At 37.9% G+C, this 17338-nt stretch overlaps 1 protein-coding gene and 1 pseudogene across 5 annotated transcripts in view; both read left to right on the top strand.

The window, feature by feature from the left end:
• The first annotated feature begins 725 nt into the window (after nt 1–725).
• Nucleotides 726–17338, top strand: part of MBNL3 (muscleblind like splicing regulator 3) — a 169307-nt gene continuing 152694 nt past the window's right edge. For 2 of the 5 annotated variants that reach the window (XM_070257946.1, XM_070257940.1), the window contains exon 1: nt 777–913. The gene's annotated coding sequence lies outside the window, so the exon portion shown is untranslated. Of the gene's footprint in view, nt 914–17338 lie in introns of all 5 variants that reach the window. The other 3 variants (XM_070257935.1, XM_070257930.1, XM_070257927.1) reach the window with 3 other exon arrangements.
• LOC138921933 (tigger transposable element-derived protein 1-like) lies at nt 11094–13000 on the top strand (annotated as a pseudogene).

Here is a 17338-nt window from a genome sequence, read left to right as displayed (position 1 = left end):
CATCTTACTCTTGAATGTCCACTTTGGGATCTATAAAATGTGTCCCTATATCTCATTTATTTATTACAATAGCCCTTGAAATCAGCGTTTTTATCCCCATTTTTATCTTTAGAAATGAGGAAGCCTAGATTTTTTATGCATTTTAAACTAAGTTTTCTTACCCCTTCCCCACTATTTAAATAACATTCCATATTTTAAACGTAGAAATAAGTGTTGTCCCTTTTGGGACCATACACTTCAACATTTTGACCCTGTTCTTTGGGAACTGCCTCCAGAGCCCATTCTTATGACTTTCAGTGGTGTAAAAATTTGGTCTTTTGAGAGTGGATTTAATTTTTGTAAAGAACATAAGTCTCCAAAACCAAGCCTGGTGAACAATGGAGGGCGGATCAACCTGGGTAATGCTGTTTTTGTTCAACGAATGACTAGGTGTGGATCTAAAGGAATGAGTGTGCTTTTCTTGTATGACTCAGATACTGGCTCTAAAGGCATTTCCCCAAGAAGTGTTCCAAAATGTGAAGTTCTGGCATTGAAGAGGCTACTTTTGAAAGACAAAAGTTACTTGGATATTTTAAATGCTGAGAGTTTTGTTGAAACAAAGTAGTCTTGTTGCTTTTTAGACAAGCAGTGGTCATTAGAGGGTAGAGGACCAGCCCATTCCCTGGGAATTTAAGCGTAATTTTACTTTCAATGACCACACCTACTGTAAAACAAAGCCTTTAACCACTAAGCAGGAGTCACTTATTTTGAAAAGCATAGGCTCTGCCTACTTAAATAACACTTAGGCTCTTCAGTCCCCTTAGTAGACATTATGATCAAAATGAAGAATGAATTGAATGTCCTGATGACGGAGGAAACACCTTAATGAAGAGAAGTGCCCCTGTTGATTGGATTGAGGAATCTCAAAAGTTAAGTAAGTTATTCCAAATCTTCCAGATATAAAGAATCTGGTTGCATGCAGATTGTACTGTGCTGATAGGAACTCAGTTCAGGACTGAGAAACAAATGTAATTTGTAATTCAACATCCTTTTACTTTTGGGTGGCCATGGTGTTAAAAAGGACTTTAAGCAAGGATCCAGCAATAGAAGTATGCTAAGGAATACATAACGGAAAAAATTATACTCAGGAGTGTTAAGCTGTATACTTAAGGAGTGTACTTAGGAGTGGTATCTTTCTTCTTTGCCATTGTAATGCTGCCAATTTTTGGTGGCAGGGCATGCTGCCCACGTGCACACTGCACACAACACAACCAGACTGGAACGAAAAGAAGGAGAGGAACTTTCAGGGCCTTTACAGAGGGTCATCAAATTTTCATACTCTGTGAAGAAAACCTGATGCCTCTCCTCATAATGCTTTGTCTTGAAAGAGCAAGCATCTGGAAACTGACCTTGGTTAGGGTTCTTGGAAGCTACAAACCCAAGGCTGCCAGCTTTGGGTTTTTCCATTACATTACACAAGGACACAGTCAAGAGGTTCAGTGTTTGGACCATTATGCAGTAAAGGAGCACACAAGTACACCTTTAAGAATGTCCGCTTGTAATTAGAGTTTGCTGCTGTGGCATATGTTTCCTTAAAAGACAAAGAGCCCTGCAGAGGGATGGTATTGGCCAGAGAGGGCCATCCTTAATGTATGTTTTGACTTTTGACTTTTACAGTCGAAGCTGGACTGCTCTTTTCCTTTTGGGCTTTGATCTAAGCCTTAGTCATTCATTACACATTGTTATGAACCATCGATTTAAATTCCACTGCCTTTCCTCATACTGTCCTCCTTGATCTGCCTTTCTAGGTCCATTAAAGGAATTCTTTTATAGAAACAGTATTAAGGGAAACCAACAGTCTTTCTATACTTCCATGTTTCCCCCTTTCTCCACACTTCTCCCTCTCTTTCTCTCTTTTTAGTAAAATTGCCTGCATTATGAGGTCTTATATTGGTACCTGAGTGTTTGGACCTTTTAAATGTCACATAATACCAGAAGTATATTTTAAAAATTTTGATAAATGACCTACTTAAGTACACTCCATTTTTTTAAAGTTGCTTTTTCCTCTGACTTTATGTAAAATGTAAAGTTTTAAAAAGTGTTATATTCACGATTCCACTTAATTGTCACCAGGGCAGCCAGAACCTACAAGCAACTGGCAGAAGTTGTAGTTTCAGGTGAAATCTGGGGAAACCTACACTGCCTAGGAGGCCTGCAATCCAAAGCGGGCTGCCTAAGTCTTCCCACCCACGGGGAAGAGGTTGAAGTTGTTCGGAAATATTTCACATATGCTAATTGCAGCCATCAATGATTTTGAAAGTGAAGGGATTCTGTGGCCTTGATCTAGCAGTTGTGCCACATTATTGGTTTTTGTGGATCCAGGGGAAAGGGTGTAGGTTAGTATAAAACGCGCCGCATTTACCAAGGATATACTACACCATACATGGACTGTCTTTAAGGAGCTGGAAAGTTTTTGGTTTTTGGGGTTTTTTTTAGAATAAACAGTGATAGGATGAAGGAGACAATGATGGGGGAAGAATTGGGAGAGGAAGCACATGAAATATCAGAGATTTAATGCGCTCACCTATAATTTCCTATGTTCTTCTGAATCATTCTGTATCTATTCTTGAACCTATACAAAATTTGAGTTTAATTGGGACGAGGAGGTATTGATTTGGCCTGTAGAAGGGGGCTCTCAAAAGATATCTGGTCCAACTATTTTCACTGTTTTTTTGTTCTGTCATTTCTTCTTTTCTTCATTCATTTATGCATCAAACATTTTGAATACTCACTACGTTCAAGGTGATAGTGATACAAATATAACTAAGACATAGTGCCTGCTCTGAAAGAGTTCACAGCCTAGCGGGGGAGGCAATGATGTAACAGTGCATTGGCAGAAAGAGTGGAAAGTAAAGAGATTGAGTTGTGTCCAATGTACAGCGAGGGCACAAAAGGAAGAATGATCACTTGTGCCACAGCAAGTTTTAAAAAGAATAATAATCCAAAGAGCAGGTGACACCATTCCTGATAAAGAAAACGAGACTGGGAGAGAAGTGAGCTACCCAAGCCCTCTATGATTGGCAGAATTTGACAGCACCTTGCTATTATCATAAAGGCCTTTGGCGTCACACCTCAGGACAGTAATAACAGGTCGGCCTTGCCCCTGTAAATACTTGAGGATGCTTGAATAATTTTCTCAGAATAGTCCACAGAAACAAAATTACATTCTCCTATGGAATATGGGATGCTAGAGAGAATGATTAGAGAGAAAGATTCAGTGCTCCCTCCCCTTTTACCTCTCCTCAGGCTTATTCTACTCAGCCAGAGCCACCTAAGACAGACTGGAATCGGGTCTTCACGAACCTCTTTCTAAGTGAGCTGTCACCCAGGGTAGACGGTCTGGCTATAAGAGTGAAGTCTCAGAGTTGATTTGTTGGTAGCGTGGTGGAGTCAATTCCGACTCCTAGTGATCCTGTGCACAGCAGAGCGGAACCCTCCCCAGTCTTTTTGTGCCATCCTCTCACCTTCCAGCGCTATATCAGACAACGCCGCACCGCAATTCACTGGGTTTTCATCGCCAATATTTTTGGAAGTGGATGGCCAGGTCCTTCTTCCTAGTCTGTTTTAGTCTGGAAGCTCCGCTGAAGCCTGTGCATCACAGGTGACCCTGCTGATATTTGAAATACCGGTGGCAGAGCTTTCAGCATCACAGCAACACTCAACTGCCGCAACCGACAGACAGGTGGTGTGGAAACAAAGGGCCATGGCAGTGAGAGTGCCAAACCTTACCCACTACACCTCTATGGCTGGCTTAGGGTTGGTAAAGGGTTGTATTTCTAAACATCCATAACTGAGAGCTTAGATCAGTTAGTGCATATGTCATCCTGCAGTGAAGAGAAGTCCACTCTGCTGGGACAGCATCAGCAGGGAGCAGTTTTATTGCATAAAGGGAGAAGAATCTTCCCTTCTCCCCCGTTAATCTGAACACATCATTCCCCAACCATGACACCTTCTGGAGATGTTACTGGAGTTACTTACATGAACAAATTCAAGGGGCTTCTTTATTAAGCTTAAGCAGAGAGTTTTGTTTCATAAAACTTGAACATTAAGAAAAACAGCAGCAAGAACAACAGCAGACTCAATCTTGTAATATGGTGTTATCATTGTTAAGAATAAAGACAAGGGTAAGGACTAGCTAGCTTACCTCTTTCCTTGAACATTTAAAGCATGTTTGTGAACTAGGCTCATATCCCTTTTAGAGATGAGATGTGTGTATCAGAAGGCATAAGATGCTGGATGATTTATCTAAGAATATGCAATGAATTGGTAGTGCTGGAGGTAATGATACTGATTCTCAAGCCAGGAATGAATTTCTTTTGGGTCACGTTATAATTAGAAAGTAAAAGCGTGTGTGTAAAATACGGAGATATGTGTTATTTGTCTGTATTATACAGCTAGCCAACGAGAGGAATGTTGTACCACAAAAATCCCTTTTTATATAGTCACTTAAATGGGAATGCTAGCTGTACAAAATCGAAGGAGATTGTGATAATGTTTATTAGTCTTTTCTTCTCAGATTTTATTTTTTTATTGTTATGGCAGGCACTTAAATAGGGCTTCTTATGTGCTTACAGTGTTCTAAAACTTCTAAAAGTTGTAAACTCATTCAATCTTCACAACTACACTTTGAGGTATATAACATTATAGCCCCAATCTACAGATATTAAACAAGTTCATTTTATTTTATCTTTTTGATGGTTTGAAAAACATTTTTTTAAAGTTTCGTTAAAATATATCATTATATCTGTGTAATTTAAAGAAATCATGCTATATATACTGCTCTGAAAGTTTCTTTTAAAATATATTTTGGGCCTCTTTCCAAGCCAGTGTTCATAGATCTATCTATGTTTTTATATATACATACATATATATATATATATATTTCTAATTGAAATCACATTGGCTTATAACATTATATACATTTCAGGTGTACATCATTATATCTTGACTTCTGTATAGACTACATCTCGTTCACCACCAAAAGTCTAGTTGCCATCTGTCACGATAAACATGTGCCCCTTTCACCCTCTCCCCACCCTCCTTCCCTCTGGTAACCATTAATCTGTTCTCTGTGTTTACGTGTTCATTTGTTGTTGTTTTATCTTCCGCGTGTGACTGAAATTGTATGGTGTTGGTCTTTCTCCATCTGATCTATTTCGCTTAGCATAAGACCCTCAAGGTCTATCCTTGTTGTTGCAAGTGATAAAATTCCATCTCTTTTAGGGCTGAGTAGTATTCCATTGTATATATATATGCCACATCTTCTTTATCCATTCATCTTTTAATGAACACTTAAGTTGCTTCCAAGTCTTGGCTATTGTGAATAATGCTGCAGTGAACATAGGGGTCCATATATCTTTTCAAATTAGTGTTTTTGTGTTCTTTGGATAAATACCCAAAGTGGAATAGCTGGATCATATGCTAGTTCTACTTTTAATTTTTTGAAGTACCTCTATACTGTTTTCCATAGTGGCTGCACCAATTTACTTTCCCACCAGCAGTGTGTGAGGGACCCTTTGCTCCACATCCCCTCCAACACTTGTTATTTTTTTCCTTTTATTAATAGCCATTCTAATGGATGTGAGGTAATATCTTATCGTAGTTTTGATTTGCATCTCCTTAATGATTAGTGATGGTGAACATCTTTTCATGTGCCTGTTGGCCATCTGTATATCTTCTTTGTAAAAATGTCTGTTCATATCCTCTGCCCACTTTTTGATTGGGTTGCTTTGTTGTTGTTGAATTCTATGAGTTCTTTATATGTTTTGGATTTCAACTCCTTGCTGGATATATGATTTGCAAATATCTTCTCCCAATTGTTAGGTTGTCTTTTCGTTTCATTGATGGTTTCCTTTGCTGTGCAGAAGACTTTTAGTTTGATGTAGTCCAGTTTGTTTATTTTTTATTTTGTTTCCCTTGCCTGAGGAGACATTTCCAAGAAGAAACTGCTAAGACTAATGTCAAAAAGCATGCTGCCTATGTTTTCTTTTAGGAGTTTTATGGTTTCAGATTTTACATTCAAGTCTTTAATCCAATTTGGATTAATTTTTGTGTACGGTGTAAGATAGTGGTCTACTATCATTCTTTTGCATGTAGGTGTCCAGTTTTCACAATACCATTTGTTGAAGAGACTTTCCTTTCTCCATCATATGTTCCTTGTGCCTTTGTCAAAAATTAGCTGTCCATGAATGTGTGGTTTTATTTCTGGGCTCTCAATTCTATTTCATTGATCTGTGGGTCTGTTTTTCTTCCAGCAGCATGTTGCTTTGATTACAAAAGCTTTGTAGTATACTTTGAAATCAGGGAGTGTGATGCCTCCAGCTTTACTCTTTTTTCTGAAAATTTCTTCAGCTATTTGGGGTCTTCTCTTATTCCATGTAAATTTTAGGGTTATTTGTTCTATTTCCATGAAAAATGTCCTTGGGGCTTTGATAGGGATTGCATTGGATTTGTAGATTGCTTTAGGTAGTATGGACATTTTAATTATTTTAATTCTTCTAATCCATGAGCATGCAATATCTTTCCATTTGGCTATGTCTTCTTCGATTTCTTTCAACAATGTCTTATAGTGTTCAGTGTACAGATTATTCACCTTCTTGGTTAAATTTATTCCTAGGTATTTTATTCTTTTTGTTGAAATTGTAAATGGGATTGTATTCTTGATTTGTCTTTCTGCTCTTTAGTTGTTAGTGTGTAGAAATGTAACTGATTTTTATGTTGATTATTAAAGTGTATTTTAAATTAAAATTTGTTAATTAAGGGGAGAAGTAGTCACATGTTTGTCTCCCATAATTATTCAAGTGGAATAGATTCATTTTTTCCAATAAAAATTATTAGATTTGTAAATATGTGGAAATTAAGCAACACTCCAGGAAAACAAATAGGTCAAAGAAGAAACAAAAAAGGAAATTAAAAAAATATCATAAGACAAATTAAAATGGAAACACAACATACCAAAACTTATGGGATAGAGTAAAAGCAGTTCTAAGAGGGAAGTTTATAGTAATAAATGCCTATATTAACAAAAAGAAAAATCTCCCAAATAAATAACCTAACTTTATACCTCAAGGAACTAGAAAAAGAACAACTAAGCCTAAAGTTAGCATAAGGAAAGAAATAATAATTATAGAGCAAAAGCAAATGAAACAGAGATTAGGAAAACAATAAAAAAGACCAATGAAACTAAGAGTTGTCTTCTTCAGAAGATAAACAAAATTGTCAAACCTTTAGCTAAACTAAAAGAAAGAGAGAGAAAACTCAAATAAATGAAAGAAGAGACAATACAACTGATACCACAGAAATACAAAGGATTATAAGAGATTACTATGAACAATTAATGCCTACAAATTGGACAACGTAGAAGAAATAGATAAATTCCTAGAAACATGCAACCTACTCAGCCTGAATCATGAAGAAATAGAAAATTTGAAGAGATCAATAACACAAAAAGTAGGGAGATTAAATCAGTAATCAAAAACCTATCAACAAAGAAAAGTTCAGGACCAGATGATTTCATTGGTCAATTCTAACAAACATTTAAAGAAGAATTAATCAGTCCTTCTCAAACTTTTCCAAAAAATTGAAGAGGAGGGAATATTTCCAAATTCATTTTACAAAGCCATCATTACCCTGATACCAAAGCTAGATGGAGACACTACAAGAATGCAAAATTTCAGACCAATATCCTTAATGATCATAAATCCAAAAATCCTCATTGGAATACTAGCAAACAAAATTCAACAGTGCATTAAAAGGATTATATATCATGATTAAGTTGAATTTGTTCCTGGGATGCAAGCGTGATTCAACATCCACAAATCAATCAATGTGATACACTACATTAACAGAATGAAGGGTGAAAATCACATGACTATGTCAACAGATGCAGAAAAAGAATTTGACAAATTTCAACACCCTTCATGACAAAAAAAAAAAAACTATCAACAATTTAGGTACAGAAGGAATGTACCTCAACATAATAAAGGCCCACAGCTAACATCATTCTCAATGGTGAAAAGCTAAAAGCTTATTTCCTCTAAGACCAGGAACAATGTAAGGAAGCCCACTCTCAATACTTCTATTCAACATAGTACTGGAAGTCTTAGCTAGAGCAATTAGCCAAAAAAGAAAGAGAAAGGAAGAAAGGAAGGCAGGGAGGGAGGGAGGGAGGAAGAAAAGAAAGAAAGAAAGAAAGAAAGAAAGAAAGAGAGAGAGAGCGAGGGAGGGAGGGAGGGAGGATAGGAAGGAAGGAAGAAAGGAAGAAAAAGAAAGAAAGAAAAAGGAGAGAGAGAGAGAAAGAAAGAAAGAAAGAAAGAAAGAAAGAAAAAGAAAGAAAGAAAGAAAGAAAGAAAGAAAGAAAGAAAGAAAGAAAGAAAGAAAGAAAGAAAGAAAGAAAGAAAGAAATGGCATCCAAATTGGAAAACAAGAAGTAAAATTGTCTCTGTTTGCAGATGACACGATCTTTTTACATAGAAAACTCTCAAGACTCCACCAAAAAACTATTAGAACTAATAAATGAATTCAGTAAAATTGCAGGATACAAAGTCAACATACAAAAATCAGTTGCATTGGGGCCAGCCTGGTGGCTCAGTGGTTAAGTTCGCATGTTCTGCTTCCGCAGCCCAGGGTTCACAGGTTTGGATCCCAGGTGCGGACATGGCATTGCCTGTCAAGCGATGCTGTGGCAGGCGTCCCACATATAAAGTAGAGGAAGATGGGCATGAATGTTAGCTCAGGGCCAGCCTTCCTCAGCAAAAAGAGGTGGACTGGCAGCAGATGTTAACTCAGGGCTAATCTTCCTCAAAAAAAAAAATCAGTTCCATTTCTATACACTAACAATGAACTCTCTGAAAAATAAGTTAGGAAAACAATCCCATTTGCAATAGCATCAAAACCATAAAATACTTGGGAATAAATTTAATCAAGGAAGTAAAAGTTCTGTACACTAAAAATTATAGAACATTGATGAACAAAATTAAAATACACATAAATAAATGGAAAGATATCCCATGCTCATGAAATGGAAGAATTAATAATGTTAAAATATCTATACTATCTAAAGTGTCCTATAGATTCAATGCAGAATCTATATGGAACAGAATAGAGAGCCCAGAAATAACCCCCACATATATAGTCAACTAATTTTCAACAAGGGAACCAAGAATACACAATGAGGAAAACATAGTTTCTTCAATAAATTTTGTTGGAAAAACTAGATATCCACATGCAAAATAATGAAATGGGACCCTTATCTTATACTATACACTAAAATCAACTCAAAATGGATTAAAGATTTAAAGCTTAGACCTGAAACCGTAAAACCCCTGGAAGAAAACACAGGGTGAAAGCTCCTTGACATGGGTCTTGGCAATGATTTTTGGATATGATACCAAAAGCAAGAAGTAAAAAATATAAATAAGTGGGATTGCATCAAACTAAAAAGCTTTCTGCACAGCAAAGGAAACAATCAACAAAATAAAAGGCAATCTATGGAATGGAAGAAAATATTTGCAAACCATGTATCTGATAAGGGATTAATATCCAAAATATCCAGGAATTCATACAACTTAATAGCAAAAAAATGCAAATAACCCAATAAAAACGGTCAAAAGACCCGAATAGATGTTTCTCTAAAGAAGACATACAAATGGCCAGGAGATATACGAAAAGATGTTTAACATAGTGATGCTAATCACTAATCATCAGGGTAATGCAAATCAAAACCTTCACTTGTTAGGATGTGCTATTACGTTAAGAAAAAAAAGATAAGTCTTGGTGAGGGTGAAGAGAAAAAGGAAACTTTGTACACTGTTGGTGGGAATGTAAATGGGGACAGCCACAATGGACAACAGTATGGAGGTTCCTCAAAAAATTTAAAATAGAACTACCATGTGATCCAGCCATCCCATTTCTGGGTATATATCCAAATGAAATGAAATTGGCGTCTTGAAGAGATATATGGATCTCCATGTTCATTGTAGCATTATTCACAATAACCAAGATATGGAAATAATCTAAATACCCATCAACGGATAAATGGATAAAGAAAATTTGGTATATACATACAATGGCATATTATTCAGCCTTTAAAAAGAAGGAAATCCTTCCATTTGTGGCAATGTGAATGCATCTGGAGGGCATCATGCTAAGTAAAATAAGCCAGACACAGAAAGACAAATATCATGTGATACCACTTATATGAGGAATGTAAAGTAGTCAAATTCATTGAAGCAGAGAGTAGAATGGTGGTTTCCAAGGGCTGGGGGGAGAGGGAAATGGGGAGGTGAGGTTTGTTTCAGTTTTGCAAGATAAATAAGTTCTGGAGATCTATGTACAGCATAGTGCCTATAGCTAACAATACTTTATACTTAAAATTTGCAAAGAGGGTAGATTTTATATTAAGTGTTCTTACCACCAAGCAACAACAATAATAATAATACAGAGGAAACTCTGGGAAGTGATATATATGTTTATGGCCTTGATGGTAGTGATGGTTTCATGGGTATACACTTATCCCCAAAATCATCAAGTTGTACACATTAAATATGTACAGCTTTTTAAGCCAATCATAACTCAACAAGTTATTTTTTTAAAAAACAAACCTATATTGCTTTCGCAATAATAAAAGGTAAAAAAAACCTGATTAAGGCAAATTGCCAATTTCCATTTTTCTGAGAAATCAGTATTTATGGTATGTCCTTGATCCTGACTTGTCTCCACCCTGCCCTTCTCTCTGACAGTGAAAATGTACAGCTATACCTCAGTCTATTGTGCGTCACTTTATTGCACTTCACACAAATTGTGTTTTTTACAAATTGAAGGTTTGTGACAATCCTGTGTCAAGTAAGTGTATCGGCACCATTTTTCCACAGCATTTGCTCACTTCGTGTCTCTGTGCCACGTTTTGATAATTCTTGCAATATTTCAAACTTTTTCATTATTATTGTATTTGTTATGGTGGTCTGTGGTCAGTGATCTTTGATATTACTACTGTCATTATTTTGGGGCACCACAAATCATGCCCATATAAGACAGCAAACTTAATCAATAAATGTTGTGTGTTCTGACTGCTCCACCCATCGCTGTTCCCCCGTCTCTCTCTCTCTCCTTGACCCCCCTTATTCCCTGAGACACAAGAAAATTGAAATTAGGCCAGTTAATAACACTATAATGGCCTCGAAGTGTTCAAGTGAAAGAAAGAGTTACACAGTTCTCACTTTAAATCAAAAGCTAGAAATGATTAAGCTAAGTGAGGGAGGTATGTGGAAAGCCAAGATAGGCTGAAAGCTAGGCCTCTTGCCCCAGTTAGCCAAGTTGTGAATGCAAGGGAAAAGTTCTTGAAGGAAATTAAAAGTGCTACTCCAGTGAACACACGAGTGATAAGAAAGAGAAACAGTCTTACTGTTGATATCGAGAGAGTTTTAGTGGTCTGGATAGAAGATCAAACAGCCATGACATTCTCTTAAGCCAAAGCCTAATTGAGAGCAAGGCCCTAACTCTGTTCAGTTCTGTGAAGGCTGAGAGAGGTGAGGAAGCTGCAGAAGAAAAGTTTGAAGCTAGCAGAGGTTGGTTCATGAGGTTTAAGGAAAGAAGCCATCTCCACAACATAAATGTGCAAGGGGAAGCAGCAAGTACTGACATAGAAGCTGCAGCGAGTTATCCAGAAGATCTAGCTAAGATCATTAATGAAGGTGGCTTCGCTAAACAACAGATTTTCAATGTAGACAAACAGCCTTATACTGGAGAAAGATGCCATCTATGACTTTCATAGCTAGAGAGGAGAAGTCAATGCCTGGCTTCAAAGCTTCAAAGGACAGGCTGACTCTCCTGTTAGGGGCTAATGCAGCTGGGGACTTTAAGTTGAAGCCAATGCTCATTTACCATTCCAAAAATCCAAGGACCCTTACTCATGTTAAACCTACTCTGCCTGTGCTATATAAATGGAACAACAAAGCCTGGATGACAGCACATCTGTTTACAACGTGCTTTACTGAATATTTTAAGCCCACTGTTGAGACCTATTGCTCAGAAAAGAAGATTCCCTTCATAATATTACTGCTCAATGACAACACACCTGGTCAATCAGGAGCTCTGATGGAGACGTACAATGAGATGAATGTTGTTTTCATGCCTGCTAATGCAACATCCATTCTGCAGCCTATGGATCAAGGAGTAATTTTATCTTTCAAGTCTTATTATTTAACAAATACATTTTATAAGGCTATAGCTGCCATAGATCATGGTTCTGCTGATGGATCTGGGCAAAGTAAATTGAAAACTTTCTGGAAAGGGTTTACCATTCTAGATGCCATGAAGACTATTCATGATTCGTGGCATGAGGTCAAAATATCAACATTAACAGGAGTTTAGAACAAGTTGATTCCAGCCCTCGTGGATGACTGAGGAGTTCAAGACTTCAGTGGAGGAAGTAACTGCAGGTGTGGTGGAAACAGCAAGAGAACTAGAATTAGAAGTGGAGCCTGAAGATGGGACTGAATTGCTGCAAGCTCATCATAAAACTTTAATGGATGGGGAGTTGCTTCTTATGGATGAGCTAAGAAAGTGGTTTCTTGAGATGGAATCTACTCCTGGTGATGATACTGTGAAGATTGTTGAAATGACAACACAGGATTTAGAATATTCCATAAACTTAGTTGATAAAACAGTGGCAGAGTTTGAAAAGATTAACTCCAATTTTGAAATAAGTTCTGCTGTGGGTAAAACGCTATCAAATAGCATCACATACTACAGAGAAATTGTTTGGGAGAGGAAGAGTCGATCAATGCAACAAATTTCATTGTTGTCTTATTTTAAGAAACTGCAACAACCACCCAAACCTTCAGCAACCACCACCCTGATCAGTCAGCAGCCATCAACATTGAGGCAAGACCCTCCACCAGCAAAAGTTATGAATCACTGAAAGCTCAGATGATGGTTAGCATTTTTAGTGATGTAAATGGAAAAAAAGGTATTTTTTAAATTGTTATGTACATCGATTTTTAGACATAATGCTATTGTGCACTTAAAAGACCACAGTATAGTGTAAACATAAATTTTGTATGCACTGGGAAACCAAAATATTCGTGTGACTCACTTTATTGCGATATTCGCTTTATTGTGGTGGTCTGGAACCAAACCCACAATATGCCTATACTATTATTGGCTTTTTGAAAGAACATGGTAACTACTGTGTAATTACAGACTATGTCTCAGGGGCAAAGTGGACTTGGGAGTCTCTGTATCATGACAATCAGATCTGAATGGTATTTACAACTCTATGTTCTCTTTCCCAAGACTTCTGTCTTTTGGCTTCACAAGTTGTCTTTTGGCTAATTTGAGTTTTGTGAAAGAGGAAGACTGATGGATCCAATTGCTAATGCAGACAGAGTGTGGACATGCAGTCCCAAGTTCATGCCGTAACTGGTGATCACACCTCAGTAGAACCTTGCAACATTTCTTGTAATCCCAGCTGGGTCTCCCCTGAGCAGAGACAGCAATTATGTGTAGTGGTTTTCAGATGTAAACAAATGTTCATGGGGGACTGACTTGTAATCAGCCAAGTCATTTCATTTATGGCTTGCATCAAATTGGAATGAAGGTCTCTGATCAGGGAAATGAAGCACGTTCATTTACTGTCTCAGCAAGTGTTTTTAGAACTTAGGTACATTTCTCTTTCCCTTCAGAGATATGACTGTACGGTATATTTAAGGCTGAGAAAGGATTTTAGAAATAGATTGTATCTTAAAAATAACTATATCTCCTTTTGTACTTAGCTCAAGTACACCAGTGTGCATTTGGCCATTTTCCATTGCTATTATTTCATATGACTCAGTGCCACATGCCTGGAAAGGGACAACATAGAAAATTATGTTTTTACGGGAACTTTGGTAGTACCATATTGCTTCTCTGTCTCTCTCTCTTATTGACCATACTTTTAGCAAATGCTTTAAAATGATAACTTCTGAGAGGATCTTTTTTTAAAAAATCTAGAGAAAAGGCATGCTAACACTTTGTACAGAATGAGTTAAAAACCGTAATATCATTTCCTTCAGCCATTGGCTAGCATGAAACCAAAACTGTGAAAATGAATGGGCACATGTGGAAAATGTGGGCTACATAGACCAAGGGATTCTGAACCATTATGACCTGCGATATGCTTGTCCCACCCAAAATCTTGTAAGACCATTTAAGAACTGGAGGCAGCATTTCAATTCAAAACACAGAGAAATGCTGAGCACTTTGGAGGATGAAAAGAAGTAAGTGAAGTCCTTAAGAAGAGATGTATAGCTACTTTAGGAAACGAGATCATGTGCAGGGAAAAACATTCACATCATTAGGCAAGCAGTCTGTGACTGAGTATTAAGCTGTGAATCAAAGTAGGGAGTGGTCAGGGAAAGCTTCCTGGGGGATGGAGGACTTCAAGGAGTCCTTGAAGAGAAGGAAGATTTGGGCTCCATGGAGCAGTTAGGAATTGTGCTAGGACTGAAGGGCTCACGTCCTGCTTCTTTCTTATATTAGCCATATCACCTTGGGCAATTTTACTTTATTTATTTCACAAACGCTCATAAACCATTCCATGTGTGGCAGGCACTGTTCTAAGTGCTTTGTAAATATTAACTCATTTAAGCCTTAGAATAATTCTATGAAGTAGGCACTATTATTATCCTCCTTTTTACGGAAGAGGAAACAGGAACAGAGAAGTTAATTAACTTGCCCAAGACCACTCAGTTAAAAAGTGGTAGAGCCAGGATTTGAACCCAGGTTTAGATCCAAGTCTATGCCCTTAGCCACTACAGTATGCTATAATTTGCTTAGCTTTTCTGATGATCAGTTTTCCCATTTATAAAAAATAAGAGACAATAATTCCTTTGGTCCTATTGTGAGGAATGAATTAGATAAGATCAGTGAAAGTGCCTGGCACAAAGAAGGCACTCAATAAAAACTTGCTTCTTTTCTTAATTTCCTCTCTCATGGAAACTCAGCTTTCTCCTGATTCTTAGAATGAATCCTGCCTTGGTATTTTCTAGAAGGTGTACTGCCTCTCTGCTCGGATCTTCTACCCCTGCTTGATTCTCATGTGCCCATCAATATACTCCACTTTTTTAGAGTACTTTCTTAGTATATGCTACGTTCCAAGCCTCAAGTGCCTGCCTCACCCTGTGGAGCAGGTCACCCTCCAGAGTATAACTCCTATTAGTCAGTAGTTATTGAGCCACCCTAGCTGTGTTCAAGATAGGACAACCTTGAAGCAATTGAAGACTTCTGTCTACCATAGGCACTCATTTACTCAACAAGTACTTCATAATTATCTGTTGATTGTGTGCCTCACCCTGGACTATGTGATGTATGGTAGACAAATAAATAGAGAAAAAGAAAATAAAATGAGGCAAAGGGAGTAGGGAAGACAGTAGGGGTAAGGGAGTTCTATGCTCCATCTCGGGGCGCATGCATACCCCGGCTTTGTCAGGCTTTAGTCTTCAGTAGCCTTCAGGCTGCCTCCAGATGCCCTTTCCCTCTTCCTTCCCTCCCAGCACCATTTAACTATTCTTCATCTGCTGTCTTCAGGGTCCAGCTTCCAGGAGCTAAGTAATCTGATAAAAGTTACCTGTGCTAAAGTGTTCATCCAGCTAACAGGTTAATGTGTTATTCTTCGTGGGTAATTTGTTCATTTTGAGAGGGGTTTTTTGAAGACATTAAGGCATGATGGCAGAAAATTTCAGGTCTCATTGCAGCCTGGAGAGGAAGAAAGTGCCCCCACATGACCCAGGCTTTCAGGATTAGCCTCAGTCTGGTTTCTATGGTCGTTTTCAAAGTCTCCCTGGTGCCAAAGCCACTGTCTTATGGCTTTTATTATGCCCCACCCAAGTTCGGATCAAAGAGAAAATCAATGACCCTCCTCTTTTGTATTTGGGATGCCTCCTCCCTAGATCCGGGAAGAAAATTCTCCTGATCACAAGAGAAGCTGAGAAATGGGCTATTTGTACATAGATAAAAATAGCCAGCACTCATGATCTTGTAGGCAGCGTTCTAAGTGCTTTACATATGTAATCTTATTTAATTCTCACCACAAGCCCCAATAAGTAGGTACTATCATTGTCTCCGCTTTCAAAAAAGAATTGAGGCACAGGGAAGGATAAGTAACTGGCTCAAAGTCACACCCCTAGTAAGTGAACGCAGGCAGTGTGGCTGTAGGATCTGTGCCCTTAATCACTATATTATACCAATTGGCATCTCAGGTTCAATTCCCCCTTTCCTGCACAGCATCAGCAGATAGACCAGATACAGCCATCGGCTCATAGAGACCCACCATGGAGGCACACATTCTCATCCCATATCCAGGATAGTGTAGCCATGCCCCCACTGATCTGGCACTCTGACACTGCTAATAGGAGCCTAAGTTACTCTGGGGCTGATATCACTTTCTTCCTTTCCATGCTGCACAAGATTGACAAAGAACTGCCTCTTAAGCCCTCCCTTCTCCACTCCACCCCCCAAAAGGAAGGAATGCTTAAACCTGGTGGCTGCTCTGAAGGTCTGATAAGGAGCAGTTGAACTGTGACTAATCCTATTTTTTAAAAGTAAAAGAGAGATTTGCCAAATTAACCCTCCAGTACGACTATAGCCAAGCTAGTCTCTTCTCTGTCCCCTACATGCCCTCTGAATTCCTGCCTCTAAGGCAATGTGCACACTGTGCCTCCAAATCTGCAATGCTCTCTGCCTTCTCTCACTGATGGAGCACTTACTGTGTGTCAAGCACAATAAGTGCTTTCAAAACCGTGTCCTATTTAGTCTTGCAATATGTGCTACAAGAAAGATTCTAGAATTATCTGCATTTTATTAGTGAAGAAATGAGAGAGATTAAATAACTTACCCAAGGTCACCATATTACCAATAGATATTTATCAGCTTCTTGCCCATTCTCTGCATTTGTTCATTACCATTCAGTATCATATCAGGTTCCATGATTAAGAGTACCGGTTCATACAGATATTACATTCACAGTATCATGAATGCAAAATACAATGAGATTGTAATTATTGTATCAACATGTTGCATGGAGGTTAGAACATGTTTTAGCATGACCAAAAGTCAGATATTTGAAAGCTCGAAAATTGGAATAGCAAGGGTATCCTATACATGCCAATGTAAATCTTTCATATTAATGTTCATTGTTCTTTCTGTGATGATAAATCTAATAGAATTATGATAGAGTGTTTTCTACTTGATATAGTGTGGGGTCTTGCAGAAACCTTTGATTTGGCCTTGGCCATGCATAAACAATTAAAAGACAATTCAATTC

The sequence above is a fragment of the Equus caballus genome, chromosome X (genome assembly GCF_041296265.1).
Source record: "Equus caballus isolate H_3958 breed thoroughbred chromosome X, TB-T2T, whole genome shotgun sequence".
NCBI classification, from domain to species: Eukaryota; Metazoa; Chordata; class Mammalia; order Perissodactyla; family Equidae; genus Equus; species Equus caballus.
The sequence above is the reverse complement of the archived record's forward strand: the minus strand, read 5'-3'. Positions and strand labels throughout refer to the sequence as shown.